Genomic DNA, 27511 nt, shown 5'->3' on the forward strand with positions numbered 1-27511 from the left:
CCATTCCTTGCCAGCAGTGGGAATGGAAATCCATCACACCCAGTGTCAATGAAACATGACAATGGTACACAACACGGAAAACCTGATTGCTATGGTGACCTGTTTGTGACTAGAGTCAGACAGACTCTATTGTTGTATTCAGTCGGGAATCATGATAAAGCCCCTTGGACACTAAAGTGTATATAATGTAGTGAGGCAGTCCTATCAGCCCCCACACAGTTACTCCTGTCCTCGGAAAGCACACCTGCTTCAGGGTGGTCGGATTTAGCATGAGCTCTGGTATCTTCCATTGTTCCAGCTGGCAAATATTTTTCCTTTATGCTTCACTACCTGGATTCCTCCTTCCATTTTGGGAAGCTCCACTTCAGGGGCTTCTCATTGTCCTGCTCTTTATTATTAAATCTTTTAATTTTAATTTCCTGTTGTTTGTTGCTAGTATATAGGAATAAAATTGTGTATACTTGACCTGCAACCTTGTGAAGCTTACATATTAGTTCTGTACCTTTTTAGATATTCTGTACATTTTCTACGTTATGATAATGTTGTCTGTGAATAGAGTTTTACTGCTCCTTTTCAATTGGATGCCTGCTACATCTTTTTCTTGCTTTATTACACTGGCTAAAGCTTGTACTCCTGGCCCTTCATTTATTCCTTTAACAAATATTGTTTTGATTGCCTATTATACACCACCCATGATTTGAAGTAAGATGAATGCAGTATGAATAAAACAGGAAGGATATGTATTATCAGGGAGCTTACAACCATTGTGCAATTGCTTAAGAAAATAGATGTATTTGAACATAAGTGCTACTATCAGGGAGGAATAGCTAATGAAAATAGGAATACTTAGCCTAAAAAATAACAGACAAAAGGGAAAATAATTATGCCTTCAAATATGCAAAGGACTATTTTGCAGAAAAGGATTAATTTTTTTTTTTCTGTATAATTTCAGAGGACTTAACTAGGATTAATGATGGAAAGTTGAGAAGGAGAGAAATTTAAGAATTTGCTGCCATAAAAAAAAACATTTTATATTGAAACAAGCTGCCTTCTGAGAATCTTTCTGTGAGAAGTTTATCAAGAGGCTGGATAATCTTTTATTAGGTATGCCATAGAGAAGCATCATTCTCAGGTAGGAGACACAGCTAAAGGATTACCAGAGTGATCTCCAATTTGAATAATCTGAAATTCTATAGATATAAAGATGAATGGGATGTGGCCTTTGTTTGTCTTATGTTTTCAATCCCACTGGAAAGAAAAGCAGGTTTCTAATATAAACAACTCTATTCAAATTCTGGTTCAAGGCACAAAATGAAGATACTTACAAAGTAGGGTGCAAATAATGGCTATATAAAGGGTGCAAATTACATACTCAACAAGAATCCTGACATTTGTTGTCAAGCCAAATTTATAAACGGCAATTGTAATCCCATTATTTTTTCACACATTCCAATTTCTTTCCAAACTTCCTATTTGCCTTGAGTATCCTTTCCTCTTCTTTATCTAGTTTCTACTTCCTAAGTCCTCCCTCAATATTGATCTTAAATCCCAAGAGCGTCCTTCATGAAGATCCCCTCAAAATTCCAGTCCTCTGTGGTCATTCTCTTTTCTCATTGTTTACACTTCGGTTAGACGACCAGGAGAGAAATGGGTCTTATATCACTAAGTAGGTCTGAACCCTAGAATAAGATTCACAATGTGCTCTCAGTAAATGGGAGCTAATATTAACAAAGATAATAATGCAAAGAAGAACAGGGAGGGAAGCTATGATGATAACATCAGGTGGTATAGTCAGACAACGTTTTTTAGAAGAGTTCAGATTTTACCTCCTACTTTTCTCCTGACTCAGTGATACATTTACTCATTTTATAAATATGCACTGATGTCTTGTAAGTCACACCTTGTCAGAGACTGGGACACAAAAAAAGAATAAGACCGCATGGCTTCCCCACTCTGGAACTTATACTGTTATCATAGAAATAAGAAAAAAAAGGCAAATACGTACCAATAAATAAATGAATTAAAAATTACAAAGGGAAGGAACTAGAGACTGATTTTATATACAATGATTACAAGCAGCCTTTCTGAAGAACTGATATGCAAACAGTGTTGGGAACAAGGAAGTGGGGTATATTTTAGGAAGAGGAAAAGAGCTTCTGCAAAATTTGTTATGTGAGAGTGACCTTATTTTGTTCCGGGAATGAGCAGAAGGTCATGTGGCCAGAGCAAGTGGGAGGGCAGGATGAGATGAGCTTAGCAAGGTAGACAGATCCAGATCATGCAAGGCTTTGAGGGCTAATGGGGGGGAGGTGTTCAGATTTCATTTTAAGTATAAGGGAAGACATGAAAGGATTTTAACCAAGAGTGTGACATGATATGCTAGTTTATATTTTTTCAGAACATTGGTTGCTCTGTGGAAAGTGGATTGACAAGAGTATGGAATTAGAAGGCAGTTGGCAGTAACTCAGAGAAGAAATGATATTTGCCTGAATCAGGTTAAAGTAGCAGAATTGGAGAGAACTTAACAATCTTCCATTCTGCAACCTGATGTGGCCCCTTTAGCAGCCCTTTGAGCTTTAAGAATATTGGAATTCAGCTCTTCGAAGCCTCAAACCAAAGCTGGAAGGAGTACCTCCTTTTTTTTTTCTCTAGGAAACTCATTGTTCTCTCTTTGGATGCTGTTTTATTTATGGTGGCTTGGAAGAGGGCTGCTGATGAATGAAGGTTATGAATGTTCTAGGTCTCCATCAGTCACACACTGGCGACACCTCAGGTGACCCTCCGCAACACAGCAGCTGCTCTGACACCAGAGGCTCCTGTTCCTCTGCAATGTCAAGAAGCTCCAACTGCTACAGGATCTAGGCTGGCAGGTTTGCTTTATTCAGAAAACCAGTTGAGACACTCTGTTATTAAAGGTGAGCAATCTGGCCAGGAGAGTGACTCATCACGTATGGATGGACGGCAGGCTAGATCCCTAGATACCACATGGATAGAAAAATGAATTTCGGAGCTTCTGGAACATTGCCCCCTGCCCCAACATAATGTGGGGATTTGAGCAGAGGCGATTCTAAAAGGGCAGGAAGGCCACACACTTTGGGACTGGCCTGCTCCTACAACTGGGAAATACATTGGCAACTGACAAAGGGTTCATTCCTCTCCAAGCCCCTCCTCCTGCTTGCTTCAGGTCCAACCTCAGGCCCATTGGCTGCCTTGGAATCATAATCGGCAGGCCTGGGTCCGTGTTTATCCTCTTCCACTGCCACCTACGCTGCTTGCAAAGTAAATAAGTGGCACGTAGTCTATGCCACTTGTGCCTGGGTTTTAGCTTACCAAAGCGTTCAGGTGCCAGGAGGCACGGCAACTGCCCCAGACCTCCCACGATAAATGCTGCCAAGACAGAAACCTTGTATTCAACCTAACAAAATGTGTGCAGGTGTTTGTATGTTGATAAAGGAGGCTCCACGACCAATGCAGGGCTTGAGCTCATGACCCTGAAATCAAGAGTCACACGCTCTACTGACCGAGCCCGCCAGGCACTCCGTGTGCAGACGTTTGAAAAATCGTGTGGCAAAGGTTTGTTCACCTGCGTCTACTGTCACCTCCTGGTGCCTCATACGGCAAAAGAGAAAATCTACCCACTAAGCTTTTACCACAGTGACGACAGCCACGTGGACCGACAGAATAGGATTCCTCGTCCTCCTTTGCCTTTCTCTCAGATGATAGGCACTTTCCTGCTTAGTCAGCAGCTTCAGAACTGGGCCTCCAGGAGGTCTATAATAGCTCATATCCAGAAGAAGGTGAGCTGAAACTGGACTTTCAAAAAACACACTCAATTCAAAACCTATTCTTTAGTGGGCATGACAACATACGGGGAGGAGGCTGCCCGGGTCTTTCAGGAAAGATCATGAGAAAGGGGTGGACTCACATCTGTCTCTGGACATCCTGCCTGAACAGGATGCTTGGAATGGCCGCAGCAGCCTCAGTAGCAGCCTGAGAAGGAAGCAGGTCAGAGCTGATGAGAAGGGTGGGCAGACAGGGTTCCGAGCATCTTCGAGCCTACCTAGGAGCGACTAGACTCCTTTTCTCTCAGACTCCTTCTATGGGAAGTAAGTTCCTTATGGTTGAAGCCAATTGTTACCTCAGCTTTGGGATGTCACCTGGTTTAGCGGGCGAGAGAAGATCCCCTTGGGGTCTGGGAAGGGCTTTGGCCTCCTGAAAGTCTACTTGAAGAGTAACCTCAACATTTTAAGCTGAGGGGTGCTCCTAGTGACACTAATGTGTCCTGATAGCACATGGCTCCTCATTTCTCAGCTGATTTTTCAGGAGGCCTCAACCTTCTCAGGGAGGATCAGGGGCCACTGTTCTGATGGTTCTCTAAGTCCCCTCTGACCTTGGAGTGTGTTCTCTTATTTTCTCTCCATTTCTTGGTGTTTTATGTTTTCTGCTTGCCCAAATTCTACTTGTTAATGGGAAAAAGATGCAAAAATATTAAATCCTAGCATTCAGAGACGGTTTAGCATGGCCATGGCATATGTTATATATGTGTATGTGTCTCTGATTCATATTTACCTTTTTGAAAATACCCGTAGTCTTATATCCCATTATTTGAACTCATGACTCTATTATGAGCAACTCTACCTACTACTAAATGTATTTCGAAAGCTCAAAAAATTACCCTTTGGTCTGGGCAATGCCTCCAAGGTATTCCAGTGAGCAGTGAATCTACTTGAGATGAGGCAGATAATTTCCCTCTTAATTTTTTTTAAAACTCTATTTCTCAGTACCATTTCTAGATTTAATTTCGACAAAGGGATGAATGACTGTGAAGGCTGAGTTGCTAGGCCGCGTTCTCTCTACTTAGGAAGATAACACGTTCTAGCCAATGGGGTGACAGTCTGTCCCTACTGACCACACAACTCCGTGGAGCTCTTCACAGCACAGTGTTTGAAAGCGTGGCCACAGGCTTTCTGGCGCCCCCCGCCCATTGCCAGTTACCTGTGAGATGAACTTAAGCAGGTCATTTAGCCTCTCTCATTCTCCTTTTTCTCATTTATCAAATGAAATTTTTTAAAAAAGAAGCAATTCTATAAGGTTGTGGTGGGAACGCAAGCACGTAAATTCTGAACTGAGAGCCCTCAAATGTTAGCTACATTTATGATTGTTATTAAAGTTTTAGAGGTTTTACATTGAATTTATACTTACCTCCTGTAATCAAACTATCCTTTAAAAGAGCAGGAATTAAAGAGTCAGCAGGCATGGTTTTCATCTCGGCCCCACTCAGGGGACCCTCTTCTGGAATGTCTTCATGCCTCAGACTCTTACCACGTGTAAGGCCTCACCATTCCCAGAGGACAACAGACCTTTCCATCGTGATTTCATAATCCCTATCCACACGTGATTTCTTCTGCAAGAATGCCCACCCCCTCACTGCTTCACCCACCCGCCAAATGCTTGCTCTTCCTTTAAATATCTCCTCCTCTGGGGAGCCCTTGCTCAAATCTCCAAAGAGGTGTTGTTCCATTCTCTTGCGCCCCCACAACACCATTTTTAAACCAATATCCCCAACACAGCACTTACCAGGGTGTGTTCATAACTGATCTGTTTGCATGATTCTTCCACGGCGGTGTATGCTTTTGGGGGGTCCAGGAACATGTCTGTATCATCTCCAAAGAGCACAACAAATGCTAAATGAGCGGAGGAAAAAAAAAAAAAAAGGAGTAAGCCAGACATTTCCCCCAGGGGGAAAAAAATACATGAACTTCTAGGAGTCTGAAGGGCAGATCAGTTCCCCTGCTCTGCACCCTCCTTCTGTTCAGGACGAGAAAAGCCCCCAACGGAGTCAGAAGGAAGGGTTCCATTCAACACACACCTAATTACAGTCCTCACTCGATTCCCTCTTATAAATGGCAACCATCAGATGCCAAGTTGTGGCAGAATGACATCTGGCTCTTTGGCAGGCACCCCCGGCAACAGCGTTAATGACTTCGGAGATGGCTCTGGATGCGTAATGCTGTTAAGTTTGTTGTCTGGATTACATTATCCTCTTCAACATCTCTTTACATTGTCCTCTAACTCACTTCTGATTCTAAATCCGTGAGACCTGGACACATTTATCCAAATTTTCCCAATGCCCTTCATGGCCTTGACACGCCAGTCCTTTCATACATTTTCATCAGCTCCCGTGCATTTTTCACAGAGAGCTGTGCACGGGCTTCACAGCTAGCTTGAGTTCTCACAGGCAACTCAAAGGGGAAGGTTTTTGTCATCTGGGAAAAAGTTCTTCAGTCCTCGACCAAATTACATTTTCTAAGATGACCACATTTGGGGCTCCTTTTGAAATCATGCTATATAAAGAAAAAATGCCTCAGTGACTACATATGCTTTGAATTTGAAACCAATATGCAACGCTTCATTAGCTCCCAGGATGAACTATAAAAAGGCAGGGGTTGCAACCATAACAGTCTTGCCTCTGACTGAGAAAAATATATACATTTTAATTTTTTCCTGGGCATTAAAAACAAAGCCTTTATCTGAAATTTCATCCAGTTTTCAGAAATGATGCATTTAATTTCAGTACTGAGCTCTCCCTCCCCCACTTTTTTTTTTTCTTTCTACCATGTAGAAATAGGAGGCCAAACTGGGAAAACAGCATATCATAAGAAACGAAATCCCCAAGGCTCTCTCTTCTGTACCAGTTGGTTACTGGGATTTTGGAAGAGACCAAAATTAATCAAACAGGATATAAGTGAAAATGTATAAACTATTAAGAGAAATGTTAGACTCCAAATGGTAAATCATTATGGCAAGTAATGATTATAAGAAATTCTTGTAATGTAAATCAGCCCCTGAAATCAACGGGCTTAATGTTAACTTTATTCTATGGGTATTTTGATTTATTTATTTATTTATTTATTTATTTATTTATTTTTGCTTACAAAATAACTGCAATACTCACAACTGGAGGGAAAAAATCACATTATCTAGTGTTTTGACTTATAGGGGAAACATTTATGTGTAGAACCAATGCATTTATCATGCTTAATTGGAAATTAATGAAACAATATTTATATTGCCTGTGCTTTTACTTTTTTTTTTAATTTAGGCATGCCATCTTAAAATGTATTACATCCATTTAAAATGCTGATGGAAATCATAGATATAAGATTATAAAATGTCAAATGCAAAATTAAAAGAAAAAGGATAATTTTTAAAACTCTATGCAGTCGTTCTCAATGCTACCACGGTACCCTGTAATTCTTCAAAATTCCAGGATGATTTGTAAGAAATAGGAATGCCCGTGATTCAAGTCCTGTGAGCCTCAAGTGTCATATATTTTGCTTGCTTTCATAGAAGAGACAAAACAATAGACACCAGAACATAATGTTCTGGAAATGGCAAAATAGTTTTTATTTATTAACTATAAGGAATAAATAATGGGATCTTTCCAAAAGTTGTCAAGTCTTTGGCCAAAGTTTCCTGTGCATTGGTTAACAAAACTTCAATTCCCATAAATATATTGATGCCTCCAGAAAGGTGTGAACAGATGCTTTATCTCTACATTGTGCGCATAAATGTACGTTCTGAGATGTAAATTGATCAAACTGTAGAAACAAATCATTTAAGATTTGTGCAGCGATTAATAACAGAAGCCAGTAATCAAATCTCCCTGCCACCAGCACATCTGTTACAGAGAGTTTCTAGTTTGCCCTATTATGCAAATGTGCAATAAAACAAATACATTACTTAATTTAGCAGCTGGTTCAAAAACATTATTTTAGGTGATTTCTCTATGTTTTGTGTACTTTTGCCATTGATCGTGGTTAATGTGAACTAATTCAATTGTTTATGAGACGAGGGCTTCCACATAAAAAATAGCCCTGGGGAAAGCCAGACTTCAGGAAGTCATTTTGACCCTTGTCTCTGAGAATGAAACACTGTGGCAAATGCATGATAAGTCATGGCTCTCAGGACCCCCACTCAAACAGCACGGGAGCCTTGAAGGGTTTAAAATGGAAGCTCCCTTTATTTCCATGTTCTTGAGGATGGAGACAAATTCTGACCAGGGCTGAAACTTGCTGGATTGGGGCTATCATAAAAAAAAATAATAAAAATATTTTTTTAAAAACTTGAAGTTGCTTTTTATATTAAAAAGATCTGGACACAAAAAAAGTAAATTCTAATAGGAGCATTGGACTGCATGTTCTGGTGTTTTCCTAGTGAAAGGTAGGGTCTCATGGAATCATTTAGAACCAGTTAAGTATCCGGTATATTAAAAAGCCAGAAACTTGTTTCTCATGAGCTTGAAAATTACATGAAAACCCATAAGCAGGTGGGCCGGGCTCTTACTCAGTGCTCAGGAGTCCCCTTGTGTAGTGACCAAACTTGCATTTGCTGGACCAATGAAGGGAGGCGATGAGAAAAAGGAACGGTCGCGTCAAGTGCAGTCTCCCACAGGGTCTTCAGCGGCTGTGGAGCAGGCAGGAAAAAAGTGCCCTGATTGGGTAGCAATGGAGCTAAGGAAAATGGTGACTAGGGAATAAGAAGTAATATGTTACTGGAAAGTTTCAAATTATTTGGAGACTGCCACCATACTTAGGCCAGCAGATAGATGAAAAGTAAGATGTAGGCCCAGTTCAGATTTAGGGTCTCTCAGTTAGTATTCAGGTCCTCAAACTCCTTCCGTTAGACGCCCATGGGACAGTTTCAAAAGGACCTTCTAGTTTGTTGTTTAGGAATCTACCTTCACTTCAACGGCCAAAGACTACAGCTTAAAGAGGAGAAGTGATACACACATTTACATGCTTACTGATGCCCACAATAATCCAAATAATCAAAGTTTATTGAATACTTGTGTTAGCACAGCTCTGTGAAAGATCCTTACAGACGATATCTCTTTTGATTTTCAGAGTTTACCAGTGAGGGTAGTGGGTGACCTGCCCAAGGTCATGGGACATTGGGACTGGAATAAATGACTGATTCCAAAGCCCATGGTCACAATTATGTGATCTCGTTTCCTAAACCAAGGTTAAATTTCCACGGGAGACCTGATGAAAGAAATTGTGGAGTATGTCCTCAGCACCACAGAGGTAAGAGGGACCAAGTCCAGTTTTCTAAATAAATACTTTGTGGCATGGTCTGCCAAGTCAGGGGGGCCATCCTGAACTGAGAATTCAAATAGTAACATTAAAAAAGAAAAGAGAAAACACTTGACTGAGGGCAGGCCTTTTGGAAATGTGGATGACCCAGCAGACAGACGATGATTCAAGGTTCTCCAGAGAAACAGAACCGATAGGAGGCGTGAATATATGGAAAGAGACTTTTTAGGAGGGAATGGGCTCGCCTGGTTATGGAGGCTGGCGCGTGGGAACCTGCAGTGTGGACCGGCAGCCTGGAGACGTAGGAGGTGCAGGTGCAGCTGAAGCCCAAAGACAGTCTGCTCAAGAATTCCCTTTGGAACAGGAAGGCCAGCCTTTCATTCGATTCAGATCTTCAGCAATCGGATGCCGCGCACCTACATTGTGGAGGGCAATCTATTTTACTCACAGCTTGCTGATTAGATGTTAATTTCATCCAAAAATGCCCTGCAGGTCGATACACAAAATTAACCATCACACAGACCAAGTTTATACTGAGGACACCAGCAAAATAAGGCACATCAGCAGAAAAGAAAATTATTAAAAATAACTCAAGGTGGGATATTTCAGGGGAAAAAACAACCACCACCACCATCATGGATAAAACTATGATTCTGGCTATCTTATCCTTATTTTATAGTTTAGCATTTTTTGTATTTTCATTAGATGCACGGTGGAGAGGGACCAAAAAATCTCCATAATCACCACAATATTTTAGTGCTTGGGACCTCGAAAGGCCTGCTTCCTGGCCATCACTAGAAATTTCAAACCATCATTACACGAATTTTTTTCTGTCCAATCCTTTAGAAGTTATAATGAAAGTGAATTGAATTCATTTGGCAAATATTAGGCCTGCCAACAATATTCTTACTTTCTATAGAGAATGAGAGGGCAATGCAACATAATGGGCAAGAACAAGCCACTGAAGTCAGAAAGGCTCATTTCTTAACTCGTTTTAATACTTTCTATCAGTATGATTCTTGGCAAGTTACATAACTTTCTAAGCCACCATTTCCATAGCTATGAACTAGAGATAATTGAGTCTATTTCCAAGTGCTAACCTGAGGATTAGAGGAGTGAAAGCATTGGAACTCGGGGCACAGTGTCTGACATATGATAACTCAATAAACATTATTCTTGTGATAGCCACAGGAAGAAGAAAAGGAGTTAGAGCAAAAGGCATAGCTGTTGGACCAAATCCAGCCATGAAGATTCTTCTACATGTCGCAGAATAGGAATTCTTGGTGAGGAGACCACTGAGTTAATAATAGGATCCTCAAAGAACCATCATAAACCCTGTGCCCTCTATTTTTGGAGGCCATATTCCACGTCATTTCATTAAAATACACTCAAACCCCACATTAAAGAGAAGTTCCAAAGCTAAACAGTTTTGAAAGTTTATTTTTTGTTCTCTAATTTTCTTAATTTTTTAATTTAAATTCAATTAGCCAACATATAGTACATTAGTTTCAGATGTTGTGTTCAATGATTCAGCAGTTGCATATAACACCCAGTGCTCATCACATTATGTGCCCTCCTCAATGACCGTCCCCCAGTTACCCCATCTCCCACCCACCATCCCTACTGCAACTATCTGGCTCTAAACTAATTTGCTATTTATTGACTTGGAATTTTAGGAATTTCTTCAAAGTAAGAAAATCTAAAATTTTTCTAACAAACTGGAGGCTTTATGGAATTTAAATTTAATGTTTAATGAAGTTGTCAATATTTTGTGTTATAGAGATTTCAATAAACATTTTGGAATTTGCATTTTTTGTTTATTTTGGAGTCAGTAAAGTTTATCCATGAGTAGCAAATATTCTTAAAAGTTTTTGAAAAGTTTACAGATATTATGCCCATACTGCATAATGGTGACAACTGTCTTGCATAAGTTTTAAGTTCTACACAAAGAGAAAGAAGAAAGGTCAGGGGGGAGAGAAAGAGAGAGAGAGAGAGTCAGAACACCATGTTTTCATCCTTAGTTTAAAAGTCTTTATAATTTTTAGTTTTAATTATGAAACATTTTAAACATACAGAGAAGTGTAAAAATTAATGAATTACATCTATTGTTTATTACACCTCCCACCTTCTAAGCTAATTTTCTTTCTTCTAGAAGTACATTCATTCATTTCAGTTTGGGCTCATGGTTGAATGCTAGGCTGAATATAAATTTCTAGTCTTAAAGATAATTTTACTCAGCACTTTGAATATATCATTCCATATCACCTTACCTGTGTTATTGCAGTTGAAATGTTTATTGTCAGTCAAACTGTCCTTTGAGATCTACTTATGAGCTTCTCATGTTTGCTCTCTTACTTCGGTATTCTATACTTGGTCCACAGTATACCTAGATGTAGAATTAATATATTACATACATATACTCCTACATATAATATATATGTGTGTATAAATACATATACATGAATATATGAATGTATGTATGTCATAGATATGTATATATTATATATTGAGTTGTACTTCTTATATCTAAAGATTCTGGTCATGAATCAGTTCTGTTCATTGTTAATTGTCTGTGCCAGTTTAACAATTCTGTTTAACATTCTGTTTTCCATTTTTTTTTTTGCCTGTTTATTTTTCCTTTTCAGAATTCTATTAGTAGAATGTTGGACGACCTTATTTTATCTGTTTCTTAAGCTCTTATGCATGTTTTCTGTATTTCTATTTCTCTTGCTTCTTTCTGGTAATTTCCTCAGATTTATTTTACAGATTACAAATATCTCCTCATACATGTTCAATCTACTATCTACCCCTATCTTGATAATTTTTAACTTCAGGGACAAAATTCTTTATGTCTATGTGTTCTATTTTTATTAACTTGAAATTTGCCTATTTATTGGTACCTTATAGTCTTAGATTTCTTCTTTCATGTCTTTAATTACTTCAGGCCTCTTTAGTGCTTTTTCTCTTTGTAATTATGAATCTCAAATTCCAGGCCCTTAATATTCTTGGTTTTGTACCTATGAACTTCACTCATGGTGGATTATACTTCATCTTTATAAATGTATCCTTCCTCCCTCCCACCCCATGAGAATCCCTTGAAGCCTGAGTTATAGGAGAATCCCTATAGAGAAGTTTTCAATTTATTTCTGCCAGTCTCTGGGATTCCACCACAGGGGTTGTTATTTGGGGTATTTGGGTGGGGGAGTTCCCAGACTATGCAGATACTGTAAACTTTAACCTAAACATACAAAGGGCCCATGCTCAGTGTTCCAAGCCTCAGGAAAGTCTTTTTCTCACTCAGACATTGGTGAAGACTGCAAGCTTTGTTCTTGTCTTGAGATGGTAGGTAGATTTTTTTTTTCCTGGTTCATCCTTTCAATTCTTAGACTTATGTGGACATCTTCGTGCCAACACTGATTTATATGGATTCAAAGCCTCATGTTCTTTCTCTGGTGGAGAACTAAACCCCAATCTATTATGTTACTTGGACAATAACCCAGTCTGGTCAACCCGTCAGTATACCTTCTCTGTTTCTTGTTTGTGGCATCTGAAACTTTCCTTTCCTTTTAGTATATTCGAATGACATTCACATATTTTTTATCTATCAAAATTAACAATATTAAATGTTTATTGCTGGAGATTCTTTGTTTTAGTCAGTGTAATGGGCTAAATTGTGCCCCCACCCCAAATTCATATATTGGAGTCCTATTCCCCCATATGAAGGTATTTGGAGACAGGGTCTTTGAGAGTTAATTAGATCATAAGTTTGGAACCCCCATGATAGGCTAAGTGCTCTTACAAGAAGAGTTACTAGAAAGCTGGCTCTGCCTCTGCTTGCCATGTGAGAACACAGCGAGAAGGCAGTTGTCTACAAGCCAGAAAGAAAGTTCTCACCAGAACCAAAACATGCTGACACCCTAATCTGTACTTCCAGCCTCTAAAACTGTGAGAAAATTAATTTCCTTTATTTACGCTGCCCGGCCTGTGGTACTTTGTTATGGTGGCCTGAGCAGACTAAGATAATCAGTCATCTTTCTGAAATATTGAGTCTCTGATCCCTTATTTGTTCAATTAATATTGTTTTAAGAGAAAAAAAAGTTTTGCTGCTTTTACCTTTAAATCAACAACTGGGGGTCCCCAGTATGAATGTTCTGCTGACTCTTCCTGGATTCAGATAAACCACAATATCAGGGGCGCCTGGGTGGCACAGCGGTTAAGCGTCTGCCTTCGGCTCAGGGCGTGATCCCGGCATTGTGGGATCAAGCCCCACGTCAGGCTCCTCCGCTGTGAGCCTGCTTCTTCCTCTCCCACTCCCCCTGCTTGTGTTCCCTCTCTCGCTGGCTGTCTCTATCTCTGTCGAATAAATAAACAAAAAATCTTTAAAAAAAAAAAACACAATATCAAAGCAAGTAATAGAGAAAACAAACAAACAGACAGACACAATACCAAATAATTCATGCGGAACAAGTAGTTCAATTCATGTTAATTCCAAATGGACCACAATGTAAAGAATCAAATTCAAAAGAATAGCCAAGAATAGAATGATTTTACTTTATTAAGGGGGAAAAAAAAAGCAAAGCAAACAAACAAAAAAGACCCAGCTTCTATGTGAATTCAGAAAGCAATCTACAAAAGCCTAATATAGTAAAAACTTGCATCAATATTGCAAATGAAACATCTTGAGGGAGTGTGTATAATTAATAAAAAGACAGGGCTGTAATTATTGTGGTAGATATAAATTATTACCAAGAGACCTCCAGCTAATTTGAAGGACCTTTGGCTTTTACGTGGCTACACTTTGAAATAAGAAATTTACTACAGGAAAACATGTACTATCTATTGCAATCTTAAAACAAAGAAATCTGTTGAATGACAGCAGTATAACCCTGAAGCATCCTGATGAACTGTAAATCCAGGCTCTTCTGTGTGTGCAGGGAAAAAAAAAAAAAAAACTTAGCTGATAACTCATAGAGGATTGTATTCTTGCCATGTGACCAAAGGGCTTTAAAAGGACCTGTTCCTTGTGCTTCAGAGGCTGGTATTAATAAAATTACTTGGTAATATGGCAGTTGTAAATTGTGACCTCTTGTCATTGGCTGGGTCATAGATGTCCCTCTCCTTTCCTTTTTAAACACTGATGGGTTCAACAGAGTAAACATTGACTTCATAAACGAGCAGGGAGTCAGAGCACTTTAGGTTCTAGTCACTTCCATAATGGGAAGTAAGCAGAGCAATTTAACAGGGGATGTGAAGGGGGGAGGTGGGGAACTAGGATCCTAGTCAAACAGATGATGGAATGAATACCCTATTTAAGTGTGCCAGACATACTCATGTAAAAGAAGCTGTGGGTCACCAGAAACTACAGGAATGGCATATTGGGTTGCCCCCATAATTAAGGGAAAAGGCATAAGTCAGGAGCATCTCAAACTAAATGTGTTCCTCTACCATACACTACAATTATCACTCTTACGTTCTTACTCCAGTAGCCACTTCACACTGATGATGGGGAACACCTTCTCTTGTTAGCATCACGAGTTAGAGTGAACCATAGGACAGATCAGAGATCAGCTAAACCTCCCATTCTTGCAAAGACTGTGGCCATCACTATGTCATGGCAAAACTAGAAACGGAGATTTGCAAAGGGCAGAATCATAATTGGCCGATTCTGAAAAAAAAAAATCCACCATTTTTGGGGCAACACATACCAGATGAGTTTCTGCCAGTCCTTTCCTAAACAAGGAAGTTAGTAATCAAGGGAGGAAAAGGTTAAACTCACAACATCATTAACACTATAACTATACATACATGCTTACGCCCAGTGGACGCACTGACATGTTCTTTCTTCTCTCCTTCTAAAATCTTGTTCCTCATAACATCTCCAGTTATTTACGTGGAAGATAGGGTTAGGCGTCTACCCAAGATCCCCTCTTAACACTATTCCTTGCTAACAGTGTCTTAATTGTGTTTAGGGCAGAGTATGTCCATCCCTAGACAATGAAACATGATTGACTAAAGCCAATCATAAGAGTCATTTCTGTTGCTTTAAAAACTCCTAGGACTAGTCATGTAACAAGTTCTGTCCGATGAGACCTTAAAGAAAGTGTACGGGCACATTTCTGGAGAAATAATTTGAACGCTTTCCAGATAAAAGAAAACAGACAGCGGTGTCACACTTCCTGTGCCCTGCAGGTCCTCTGTGAACACAGTCTGGCAGCTGGGCTACTGGGGTCATTTGTGCTCAGGAGAGAAAGGTGAGCAAAGTTGAGAAGACATGGACCCCAATACCACTGAGCTGCTGACCAACACCAGCATCAGCTAATCTCTAGTCTTTAGATTACGTAGGGAACGTAAACGGAATGTTTAAACATAGTAACATTTTGTTACTTGCAGCCAAATCCACGTTAACTGATATTAAATATATAGCGCTACAATTTAACAAGCCCATTACCTAGTTACCCTCAACGAACATGCAGTATTCTACTTTCACAATAACCTCAAGGTGAAGGCAGTCGATCATTCCAAATCCGAGGTTAACGTATGGGGAAGCTGACACAGTGCAAGTTGGTGACTTAGCTTGGGTTCCCCAGGGAGGATGTGGCAGAGCCCGAGTTGAAGCTGTGCTTGATGTCATTCTTTCTTTGTTCATTTATTCATTCATTCATTTATCTAACAGACTTTGACAATCTATTTTAGGCAGAAATACTTGTGCACCAGGAATATAAATATTAATGATTATACAGTTTGTGCTCTCAAGGACCTCACAGTCTAGTGAGTTCATAATCTTTGAACTCTCAGTTCAGTGGCGTTTTAATTATATCAGTCTACCTTCTTGCTGATAGCCATTGTTATGTGAGCTATGTATCCTTTTTTTTTTTTTTTACTCCAAATGCAGGTGATTTCAAGGGCATTTGCCTAATCAAAAGATATATCTTTCATCTGTTACTAGGATGTGAATGGAAATTTCCAGCATCATTTCAACACCAGAATTTTCTGAACAGTTCACCCTTCCTTCTAACAAAGGCAATTCTGCTACTGTTTCTCTTTAATGCTTCATCTGGATGATGGTTGCATTGAGATAGTGTGAGGCGGTCACATGTCTAGAGCTGGGAAACCAAATGCATAGTGACACATCACGGGGTACGCTTCAAACGGACTAAGCACGTAGGTGGAGGGATGTAGGCCAAGAAGATGCTGCAAAATATGGAAAGATGCTGTGCTCAAATGCTAACTTAAGTAGAAGTCAAAATATTCTACTAAATTCAGAAGCCCTGGAGAATGATAAGGATATGCTAATGACAATACCTGTGATATGATGAAGAGATTCAGAACATGAGTCATGCCAACAGCCAAAGGACTGATAATGGCACCCAAAGGACTGATAATTCAGTCAATCAGTTGTCTAAGCAATTGGCTAAAAAAGTTTCTTGGAAACTATTATGTGCTTAGAAATGTGCCAAGTGCTATATAGGGAAGAGCAAGACATTAAGAGAATCATAAAACATCACCTTTTTAGTCAGTGAAATCAGAGTCCAGTTGGGGAAAAGAGACTAACACATACGGAAAAAAGTAAACAATAGTCAAATGGCATGGAATGCAATGCCAAGAGATAAGAGGCACAAAGGAGTGTCGGGACTGGAAAGGTATGACGCATGGTATAAAGAGTCTAGGACTGAAATCAGAGACCTGACTCCAGTTGCAGAACTATACCCGATATACACAAATGGTCCCACAAGCCTCTGCTGCTCGGGGAAGAGCTAATTTAAGAAGACAAATAAGAAAATATGGAAGACCTTTTGAACTCTTAAATATTAGATACACATTTATGGTATCATTTTCATGAGCGTAAGAATGTTTTAGAGGAGGGGAAAAAAAGGGAGAATAAAAAACCAGGAAAGAGCTACACAGTCCAGGAAATGAGTGATATTTCCTAAGAGGGAGATAATAGGAGCAAAGGTGGAAGACACGGGCAGAACTCTTGAGCTCTACTTGTAACTCTGACAATTAGACCTTTACTGAACCTTACTTTCCTCGTTCACAAAATAGGAAAAAAAGTAGTGCCTTTAGTGGTTCCCATGGGACATGAGGATGAAATAAAATCACAGATATAAAATTGGTGGAGGCTAAATGAGGTAGAAGATGATATAAAATCAGGGGACTCCTTACAGGCAAAGAAATTCCAATTCTGTATGCCGTCAAGTGATATCAGTACGGGACTGGGAGTCGCCCACCACCACTAGTGGCATCGTGCCACCATCCAATGGAACTCGACCATGAAGAGTAGCATAAAAAGAGTCCCCTAACCACCAAAGTGAGACAGACAGTTCAAGTCTTGAATTATGCAAACTACGCATAGGATCCATTAGAAGAGACACAAACACAACAGTGAACTTCCCCCGCTACCCAGTTGCAGCTGTGCGATGTGATCTAACACCCCAGGTGCAGGCAAAAAGGAAACACATTGTTGACAGAGAACGAAGAATTTATTACTATACAAGCGACCAAAAGACTGTCTGCTTTTCATTATCACTGTGCACCGGCAACTCTAAACAATGGGATGGATGAAATACTCCACTGCAAAGAAATGTCTTGTTGGCCTCATTTCTAAACAGTCAGAGAGGTTACAACGGAGTCCTATTCCTATATGTACATGAACTTCAGATTAGCCTTTTTATTACTTATTAGTTAACGAACACTATATTCGCCACGCAAGGTACTTTAGAGAACTCCCGGTTGTACAAGAGCCTGTGACACATGTGGACTCAGAGGAACAAGTCTGGTTCGGAAGAAGTTCAGCATAGGTCAGCATCCTCCAAGGGCAGGTCCAAACGCTGTGGCTCTAGGGATGCCTGAGTTTAAACGGTAAGTAAAAAACGATCGCACATGATGATAACATGAAGAAAGAGAACAGAAGGTCTTCAGTTCTACCATTCTGGTGACGCCTCTAAGTTGGTACGCATGTTTAAAATTTGCAAGAGTGAAACAGAGCGTGAACTCCACACTGCTGGTCAGGGCAAATTTTAATTTAGATCATACATGAACTAATTTACTGAACTTGAAGAACTTCTTTCAAGTTGGAATTTATTCTTTATAAGTTGCTAATTATTTTTTAAAAAATAAAGGATGAATCAAGAAATCAATGATTATCACTGGTTATTATATGATCATTACTGAAAGTTTTTTTGTCACGGAAAAGGGAAAGATCTTAAAACTGGTCCACTCTGAGAGCTAGACACCCTAGGTATGCGAAAGGAAGAGAAAGACTCAAAAGACCCCTAAGTACTTTTTTTTTCAAGGAAGGGTTGTACTCTGTGTGTGCTGTTGATAGGCAGTGCTATTGAACACTCAGCAGATTTTAATTCATGGTCAATTCTACAGTAGGACGTGCCCTAAGAGTGAAAACACATTCTCCGATACATTGTGCCATATCTTCCTTGCAGCCCCTTAAAACAAAATCTATGGTATTGGAAAACTCCTCATTACTGCTATTTACACAATGAGCAGAAAACACAGCGCAGTATTGAGAGATTGCCTTTGAGAGATAATACAGAACTGATTCATTTTGTTTGGGAAGTATAAATTGTGAGGTTTTGTCCAGAAACATGGGTCTAGCTATGCTTTCTGAGGCCTGATTCTAGTTGTCGTCACATACTTTTGTGGAGAAGAACCATCTGGAATATTCCCAGCTGGACAAACTCGTGGAAATGCAGGACTCCTGAAGCCCATTCCCAAAGATTCCAATTTAAAAGATTCGGGAGAGAGTCTGGAATCTGTGATTTCAATGAGCACACCAGTGATTCTATTCAGCATACTCCTGGACTAAACTTCAACAAATATTGAGAAACTGAAGGTCTCAGAAAAGTAGAACCCTTTTGGCAATGTTTTCCTATTGACTGCTACACTTTTAATTCAGCAAACCGGCATTTTGCACCAAGAATCAACAGACACATAAATAAGGAAAGAAGGAAACAAATATTACTGACACACCCACTCCCTCCAAAAACAAGAGGACAAAATGAGCATAGCAGACAAGTTGCTGTTAAGAGAGATAATTCACGGGAAAGCACCTGTAATGGTGAAATGGTCTGAGAATAAAGTACCCTGCTAGATTCAAAGTAAAGAACTTTTAATTGCTATCTTCTAACGTCTGAAAGGTGGTGGCCCTCCCAAACTCATATGTTGAAATCCTACCCCACAAAGTGATGGTATTAGGAGGTGATGCCATTGGGGGTGATTAGGTCATGAGGGTGGAGCCCTGATGACTGGGATTAGAGCTCTTATTAAAGAGCCCCTCTCGCTCTGTGGGGGGGACAGGAAGAAAGTGTCTTCTGTGCACCAGGAGGCAGGAGCTCAGCAGAGGCCAGATCTGCCTGCCCTTCCTGCCCTTTGATCTGGACTTCCCAGCCTCCAAACACATGCGAAATAAATTTCTGTGGTTTAGAAGCCACCCAGTATCTGATATTTTGGAATAGCAGGCTGAAGGGACTAAGTTTAATAAATATAATGAAATTCTGGCGTTGGATCTCACTTCTGAGAGTTTTTAGAAAGGCAAACATTACGTAACTTAAGAAGCTATAAATACAAACAAGAAATATAATTTTTTCCTTAAAATCTTCTCACATTTTACTTTTAGCAGTAATGACTTTTCCATTCAATTGATTTTTTTACACAGCTTAATTCAGAAATATCTGTTGGACACCCATTCGGTGCCAAGCATGGAGATACAACGAACGTCACTCTGAAGGGGCTTTTAGTCTGGTTACTGAGACGGGTGCATAATGGGATATGAACACTAGGGAGACACCCAGCAGCCCAGAGGATCACCGCTTGCCTTGTGCTGGTAGAGGGAGGCCCCTCTGCGGTTTGGTGTGACCAGGTGGGGCCACATGTGGCATTTGCACATACATGCGGGTAAGGTATCCTGGCACATGCTTCCCAAGGGGTGACATCTCTCCAAGAAAATAACATCACCACCTGGACTGAGTCCCGTGAAGGCAGCATTCGCACGCCAGATTGAATAGAGAAGAGCATATGCCAGAAGAAGGCTGAGTGGGGAGAGGAAGTTCACTCCCTTGATGTAAGTCCCGGTAAGCTCCCATAGTTGCTTCTCAATATTCCCTGCCTGGGACCAGACGAATGTCTCTGCCAACCTCAACCACTGGGCAGATTTGCGGGCAGCTTCCATCACAGATCCTTTTCCTTCTTGTCACTTCTCATTTTTGCCACTACAGCCAGATGATGCTGTGACTGCCACCGGCCTCTCCCCAGCTCTAGTCAGGCACAAGGGAGGCCGGGAGACCATCTTGTTCTCATATTAAATATAAGCCCCAAGGGTGATGTACACAGCACTCTGTGTTCTTTCAAGTTGTTTCAAATGAAAAAATAATGTCTGTGTGTGTTGGTTGGTGGTTTTAAGACATTTCATTTTTGAAAACACAGAGATAATAACAAGTGACAAAAAGGTTCCAAAAAAGGCAAGTGATTCCCTTTTCCCCTCCTTTCATGACCTAGGGCCTGTTCTCCCACTGAGGGAGCCCTTTCCTGCTCATCTGTAATGGGTCCTCGGGGGAATTTTCCTCCTGGTGATTTCTCCCAGCCCAGTAGGCCTCTTCCCCACTCAGTGTGTTTTTCTGGGGGGCTGATGGGTTTCCTCCCGTCCAGGTCTGTCCCCTGCCCACTGGCTCCTCCCAGCTCCAGAAATCTGATTTTCTGGGAACATCTGGGCTTCCAGAGAGAGCTGACCCGGAGAAAGGAAGCACGGGGCAGTCTAAGGGAAACCATCTTCTATGGACTGAGTCCGGGTCACTCTGTGTGACCGCGCTCGCTGTCTCTCGGAGAGACGGCACTCCCCGATTCCGCAGCAGCAGGCCCCACCGCATAACCAAAGATGACAGCATTTCGATACTAAATTAAAGAGCCTGTAACTTCCAGAGCCCGGTTTCTGAGGTGATTCTGAGATTGATATTTTACTTTTGCCAACTATTTAAGACAAAGCAGTTAAGTCTGAAAGATACAAGCATCCCCGGAGGGCATCTCAACGAAATGCCCCTTCCCGGTGTGTCCCAGCCGCGGCCAGCTGCCCCCCCCCCCCATCCACTGAGGTGGGGAGGAAAGAGCCAGAAATTGCCCATAATCACGCTATGCCTTTCTACTGTACATCCAATATGTGCTGTCATTATTTCAGTTTTTGAAGCTCTCATGGCAGCATTGCCAGTGAAGATAATGGGGCCTATTATTTTCAATGAGCTCCATCAGGAGGTTTCAATGGGCCTGCTATCACTCGAACAAAGACGCATTGGGAAGCAACACTGCTTTCTTGTCATCAAGATGGCTGTGAGTTTGTGTGAAGCTAAAAAACACCCCTTTTCCTTTTCAGCCCCGTTGGATTTGAAAGGGCCAAGAAAGGCAGTTTAGAAAGAAACAAGCCTGGCTCCTTGCCCAGTGCCCTTTGCCCTGGCCAGATGTATATATGAGCTGCTTTCGTTTTATAGAATCGATAAGTTCAGCAAAGTGAAACCTGCTTTTCCATTGATTTCCTATTTATAGCCAGAAATATGTTCCCATGGAAAATATCATCTGTTAGAATCGGAAACAAACGAAACAAAACAAAAGCAAAAACTACCTGCCAGCAATGAAGTAGTTGAGGGGGTGGTTAAGTTTAAGGCAAATTAAGACATTCTATGCCATTGGCCCGGCCTTGAAATTTCTTTTCTGCCCCGTTCCAGACTCTTCTTTTCTTCCTTAGACTTGAGAAGTCTTCGTCTTTACATCCATAGCAACTCGAGCTCAATCCCAAAGCTCCTTTTGTCTTGGTATTTTCTGAGCCTTCGTAGCTACCTTTTAATAGAGACTGTAATCACAACACTACCAGTCTAACCCTTCCTAAATCATGGTCAATTTTAGGATCGGTAATATGCATTATTTGAGGCTTACAAAGAGGAGAGTCCAAAAAATGAGTTCACTTACAATAACGGTTCTATGAGAGTCTGTTAAATAAAAAATAAAGGTCACTAACACATTTCAACTTTTGCATGCTTATTAGGGCATGCGTCTAAGCACATTATGCATTTAGCCGCTTAATCCTCATAACCACCCATGAGAAAGAATGCTGTTGTTATCCTCACCCACAGATGAGGCCTAGAGAGAGGACATCGCTTGAAGAAAGTTATGCAGCTAGCAAATTCCAGAACAGGAACTGAATCCTTGCAACTTCATTCTAGGGTCCATGATACGGGGGAGGCCTCTACGCCTGATTGATCTGTTGTAGAGTTGTTTGAAATGCCGGCCAGTTGTTCTCTTTCATGCTTATATGCCTTACCTGCTCCCAGCCTGTCCCTCCTTTCCTTTAAATACCTCCATTCCAGCAGCTAGCAGGTTCCTGGTCCATGTCCTCAAGCTTGCCAGAGTAGAAAGCAGAAAGAGCCTGCCAATCTGTCTCTAGTGTTCTCAGATGCTTATATTCTGTTAGATGCATTATTTTAGATGCCTCTGTGTCCAAGCATAAAAACGGAGGCAATGAATTTGAGAGAAAAGGATAAAAAATAAAGATTCCTGGAAACGAGGTGAATCTACACGGTTCATACAGGAGTGAGAGATGTCTCAGCCAAGTTACTGCTAGCACAGACCTTTTGCTGTGCTCTAAAGCTCTGTGGACACCATATCATGATTTGCAAGCATCCAGCCTTCACTCCAGTGAGGTCCATTCAAAGCCTGAAGCCAAGGCTTCAACTGGGCTGCCTTCCTGTTCATTGCAGGGGGACACCGGCCTTCACGGGCATCGCCTCAATTTATCCTGCAATGTTCCAGAACACCTGTAATCCCAAGAGAAGGAGGGCTGATGGAGAAAAGGGAGTGGCACTGAATAGAACCTGTTTAAGTTGCTCTGAGCTGGGACAGAGGTTGATGCAGCCTTGTCATACAAGCTTCATCTTCTGCCGTGTTTGAAAGAAGTACAAGTAGACTTTGGTTATAGACAGGAAAGTGCTGCCCAGCTACTCTCACCACTTCAGTTGTCATCCTAATAAGTATAGAGTACTGCAAGGTGAATAGACTCATAATAGTACCATCAATGAAGAATGATTGGAAGTGTTTGGAATGACCACAGTTAGGTAGTGAAAGATCAATGTCTGCGCAATGGCACTTGACCTCTGGTTCTTGTGTCGGGTACTGGAAGGCTCAGATGGGAGGTGTTTTATTGATCTGTGTGCCAAATATGCACAGTTTATATTTATGTTTATTATCTCAATGCAAAAAACAAGTTTGAGATGATAATGTCCAAAGCAGTCTAGCAAAGACAACTTCCATGTTGCATAAATATGCCCGGAATTACTTTCCACATTTAATTTGGCATTAGCATTATCCCCATTATATTCTAGTCACTCTTGTACCCCATATTTCTCATCTGTTTCCAAGAGATCAATAGTGGCTACATTTTTGAGGATTATTTTTAGGATAAAACACATTACAGTCCCCAACTCCCTACCACATGCAACAGTCATACTTGTAGATTCATTTTTTAAGAAAATATGTAAGTGCATAGAGATACCTGAATACTATATGGCTGAAAGCACTGATCTGTCCATGTGGCCTGTGCTGTAATTGTGGTTTAAGTATTTGTTAAAATTACCAGACTCTAAATTTTTTTTAAAGATTTTATTTGTCAGAGAGAGAGAGCACAAGCATGGGAAGTTGCAGGCAGAGGGAGAAGCAGGCTCCCCACTGAGCAGAGAGCCCAATGTGGGGATGGATCCCAGGACCCTGGGATCATAACCTGAACAGAAGGCAGATGCTTAACTGACTGAGCCTCCCAGGCATCCCTAGACCCTAAATTTTTTAGGCAAGGATCATGTCTTATTAATATTTTATAAGCACAAGTTAAACGCAACATCTGGAATATAGTAGGTGCTTAGTATATGTTTCTCAGTGAATGGTCAAATATTCTTATTCCGCTGAGGGTAAACTAGAGAACAGAGAATATGAGTGAGGTCTTTGGCCTTCTTCAGGCAGGTAGTAGCTAATTCGGTTTGGTAGTGAAGGAAGAAAATCATACTTATCTAGTAAGCAGACATTTACGTTATGCGTACAATATAGTGCTTTTTATAAGCTTGGCGGAATTTGAATTATCTTACAAACATGATTAATCTTCATAATGCCCCCTTGAGATACTGTTATTATTTTTATTGTTGTTTTCCCTATTTTACAGAGGGGAAAACTACACAGGATGATCATCCCAAGGCAACATTAGGAGTTTACCAACAAAAATTTTACTTGGTTTCTTTTTAACGTGAATTGTCATTATGCCATCTTATATTTATCTAGATGATTTGGGTTAATGAGAAATTATAGGTAAACTTGTTGATCTATGAATCAAGTGAAGTTTAAAAGTAATTTTTTTAAAAAGATTTTATTTATTTACTTGACAGAGAAAGAGACAGCCAGCGAGAGAGGGAACACAAGCAGGGGGAGTGGGAGAGGAAGAAGCAGGCTCCCAGCGGAGGAGCCTGATGTGGGGCTCGATCCCAGGACTCTGGGATCACGCCCTGAGCTGAAGGCAGACGCTTAACAACTGAGCCACCCCGGCGCCCCTAGAAGTAATTTTTAAAGATAGATTCCCCATTGTCTCAAAATTCCTCTACTGTGATAGCTTGTGTATTGCTGGGGGGGGGGGGGCATTCCAGAAATAGGTGTCTTAGACTCCAGATTTAAGATAAATGTTTTGAATCATGACTTATTCTATTTAAGTCTATACCAACAGCTTACCAAACAGCTTAATAGATGTGATTATCCATAAATCACTCTTTCTTACTTAAAAACATAAAGCACTTCGTAATATAATCTTCTAGGGATTTTTCCCAGACACTGACCAACTAATTCAGCCTGTCAAGATATCAGATTATGAGGACAAGTGGAAACCCTGCAAATCAAATGCTAAAAGGTAGCATAACAGGGGGGGAAGGCCTGGGGGCATTAGTTGACTACAGTTTCAAAAGATGCCAAGATTATAAGACTTTTGAAAAGATAATGCCATTTTATGATAAATTAATAAATGTACAGGTCTGGTTTATTGCAGGGTGGTTGTCCTACATTTGAATATAGGTTTCAATTCAAGCACCTAATTTTAACAGAGGAAAATGACAAACTAAGATTACTTACAAAAAGTGTGTCAGAAGGGGGAATGAAGCATGAGAGACTATGGACTATGAGAAATAAACTGAGGGCCTCAGAGGGGAGGGGAGTGGGGGAATGGGATAGACTGGTGATGGGTAGTAAGGAGGGCATGTATTGCATGGTGCACTGGGTGTTATACGCAACTAATGAATCACTGAATTTTACATCGGAAACCGGGGATGTACTGTATGGTGACTAACATAATATAATAAAAAAACATTTTTTTTTTAAAAAAAGTATGCTAGGTGTTGAGTTTGAGAAGTTCTTTATAGATCTTGGATACCAGCCCCTTTATCTATAATGTCATTTGCTAATATCTTCTCCCATTCTGTGGGCTGCCTCTTAGTTTTGTTGACTGTCTTCTTTGCTGGGCAGAAGCTTTTTATTTTGGTGAAGTCCCCAAAAGCTTATTTTTGCTTTTGTTTTGCTTGCTTTTGGAGGTGTGTCGTGAAAGAAGTTCCTGTGGCTGATGTTGAAGAGGTTACTGCCTATGTTCTCCTCTAGGATTTTGATGGATTCCTGTCTCACATTGAGGTCTTTGATCCATTTAGAGTTTTTCTTTGTGTATGATGTAAGAGAATGGTTGAGTTTCATTCTTCTGTATATAGCTGTCCAATTTTCCCAGCACGATTTATTGAAGAGACTGTCTTTTTTCCATTAGATATTTTTTCCTGATTTATCAAAGATTAGTTGAGCATAGAGTTGAGGGTCCCTATCTGGGCTTTCTATTCTGTTCTGTTTATCTATCAAGTCAAAACATGGGCAGAAGACATGAACAGACACTTCTCCAAAGAAGACATATGAATGGCTAACAGACTAATGAAAAAATGTTCAATATCATTAGTCATCAGGGAAATTCAAATCAAAACCACATTGAGATACCACCTTACACCAGTTAGAATGGCAAAAATTAACAAGGCAGGAAACAACAAATGTTGGAGAGGATGTGGAGAAAGGGGATCCCTCTTACACTGTTGGTGGGAATGTGAGTTGGTACAGCCACTTTGGAAAACAGTATGGAGTTTCCTCAAAAATTTAAAAACAGAGCTACCCTATGACCCAGCAATTGCACTATCGGGTAATTACCCCACAGATACAGATGTAGTGAAAAGAAGGGGCATATGCACCCCAATGTTCATAGCAGCAATGTCCACAATAGCCAAACTGTGGAAGGAGCCGAGATGTCCTTCAACAGAAGAATGGATAAAGAAGATGTGGTTCATATATACAATGGAATATTACTCAGCCATCAGAAAGGATGAATACCCAACATTCGCATCAACATGGATGGAACTGGAGGGGATTATGCTAAGTAAAATAAGTCAAGCAGAGAAAGACAATTATCATATGGTTTCACTCATATGTGGAACATAAGGAATAGCATGGAGGACATTAGGAGAAGGAAGGGAAAACTGAAGGGGGGGGAAATCAGAGGCAGAGACAAACCACGAGAGACTATGCACTCCAGGAAACAAACTGAGGGTTTCAGAGGGGAAGGGGGTGGGGGAATGGGTTAGCCCAGTGATAGGTAGTAAGGAGGGCACGTATTGCAATGAGCACTGGGTATTATACGCAAACAATGAATCATGGAACACTATATCAAAAATTAATGAAGTACTGTACGGTGACTAACATAACATAATTAAAAAAAAGCATGCTAGGGAAGACATCTCTAAATCAAAACAAAGAGGCGAGAGATGTTTGGTTTGACAAATGGAAGCTCTAGAAAGCTCACAACATTTGTCTTAAAATATCTGAAAGAGACTCGGCGGTGAGGGGTAAATATTTTCACTGCAGCACCCTGCCTTTCTATCCCTGAAATACATTTTCATCTCTCTATTTCTACCGCCTCTGACCTAAAATGCCTCCTTATTGCAATAATTTTCTAATTAGTATCCCTGCCTCTCATCTCGTATTTCTCCCACACAAACTCTTCACAACGTATCAGACTTATCCTTCCAAAACACAAATCTTACCGTGACATCTCCTGGCTTACAAACCTCCCAGTGGCTCTGCAGTACACAGTCTAAGCAGGAACCCAGTGGCCTTACAGGGGCCCTGACTATAGCTCCCTTTCTCCTCCTGCCCTTCCTCTCCTATCCCAACCTCCCAACTATCTCTCTTTCATTAAAATTATACCCTGGTTTCTGAGGACTAGTCACTCTAAGGAACTTGGCACTTCTCAACCTGTTTTCCTTTACTCACACTGTTCTTTGTCTCAGTCTCAAATTCTCCACCCCCATCCCATCCCC

Source organism: Ursus maritimus, unplaced genomic scaffold (assembly GCF_017311325.1).
Source record: "Ursus maritimus isolate PB19 unplaced genomic scaffold, ASM1731132v1 scaffold_36, whole genome shotgun sequence".
NCBI lineage: Eukaryota > Metazoa > Chordata > Mammalia > Carnivora > Ursidae > Ursus > Ursus maritimus.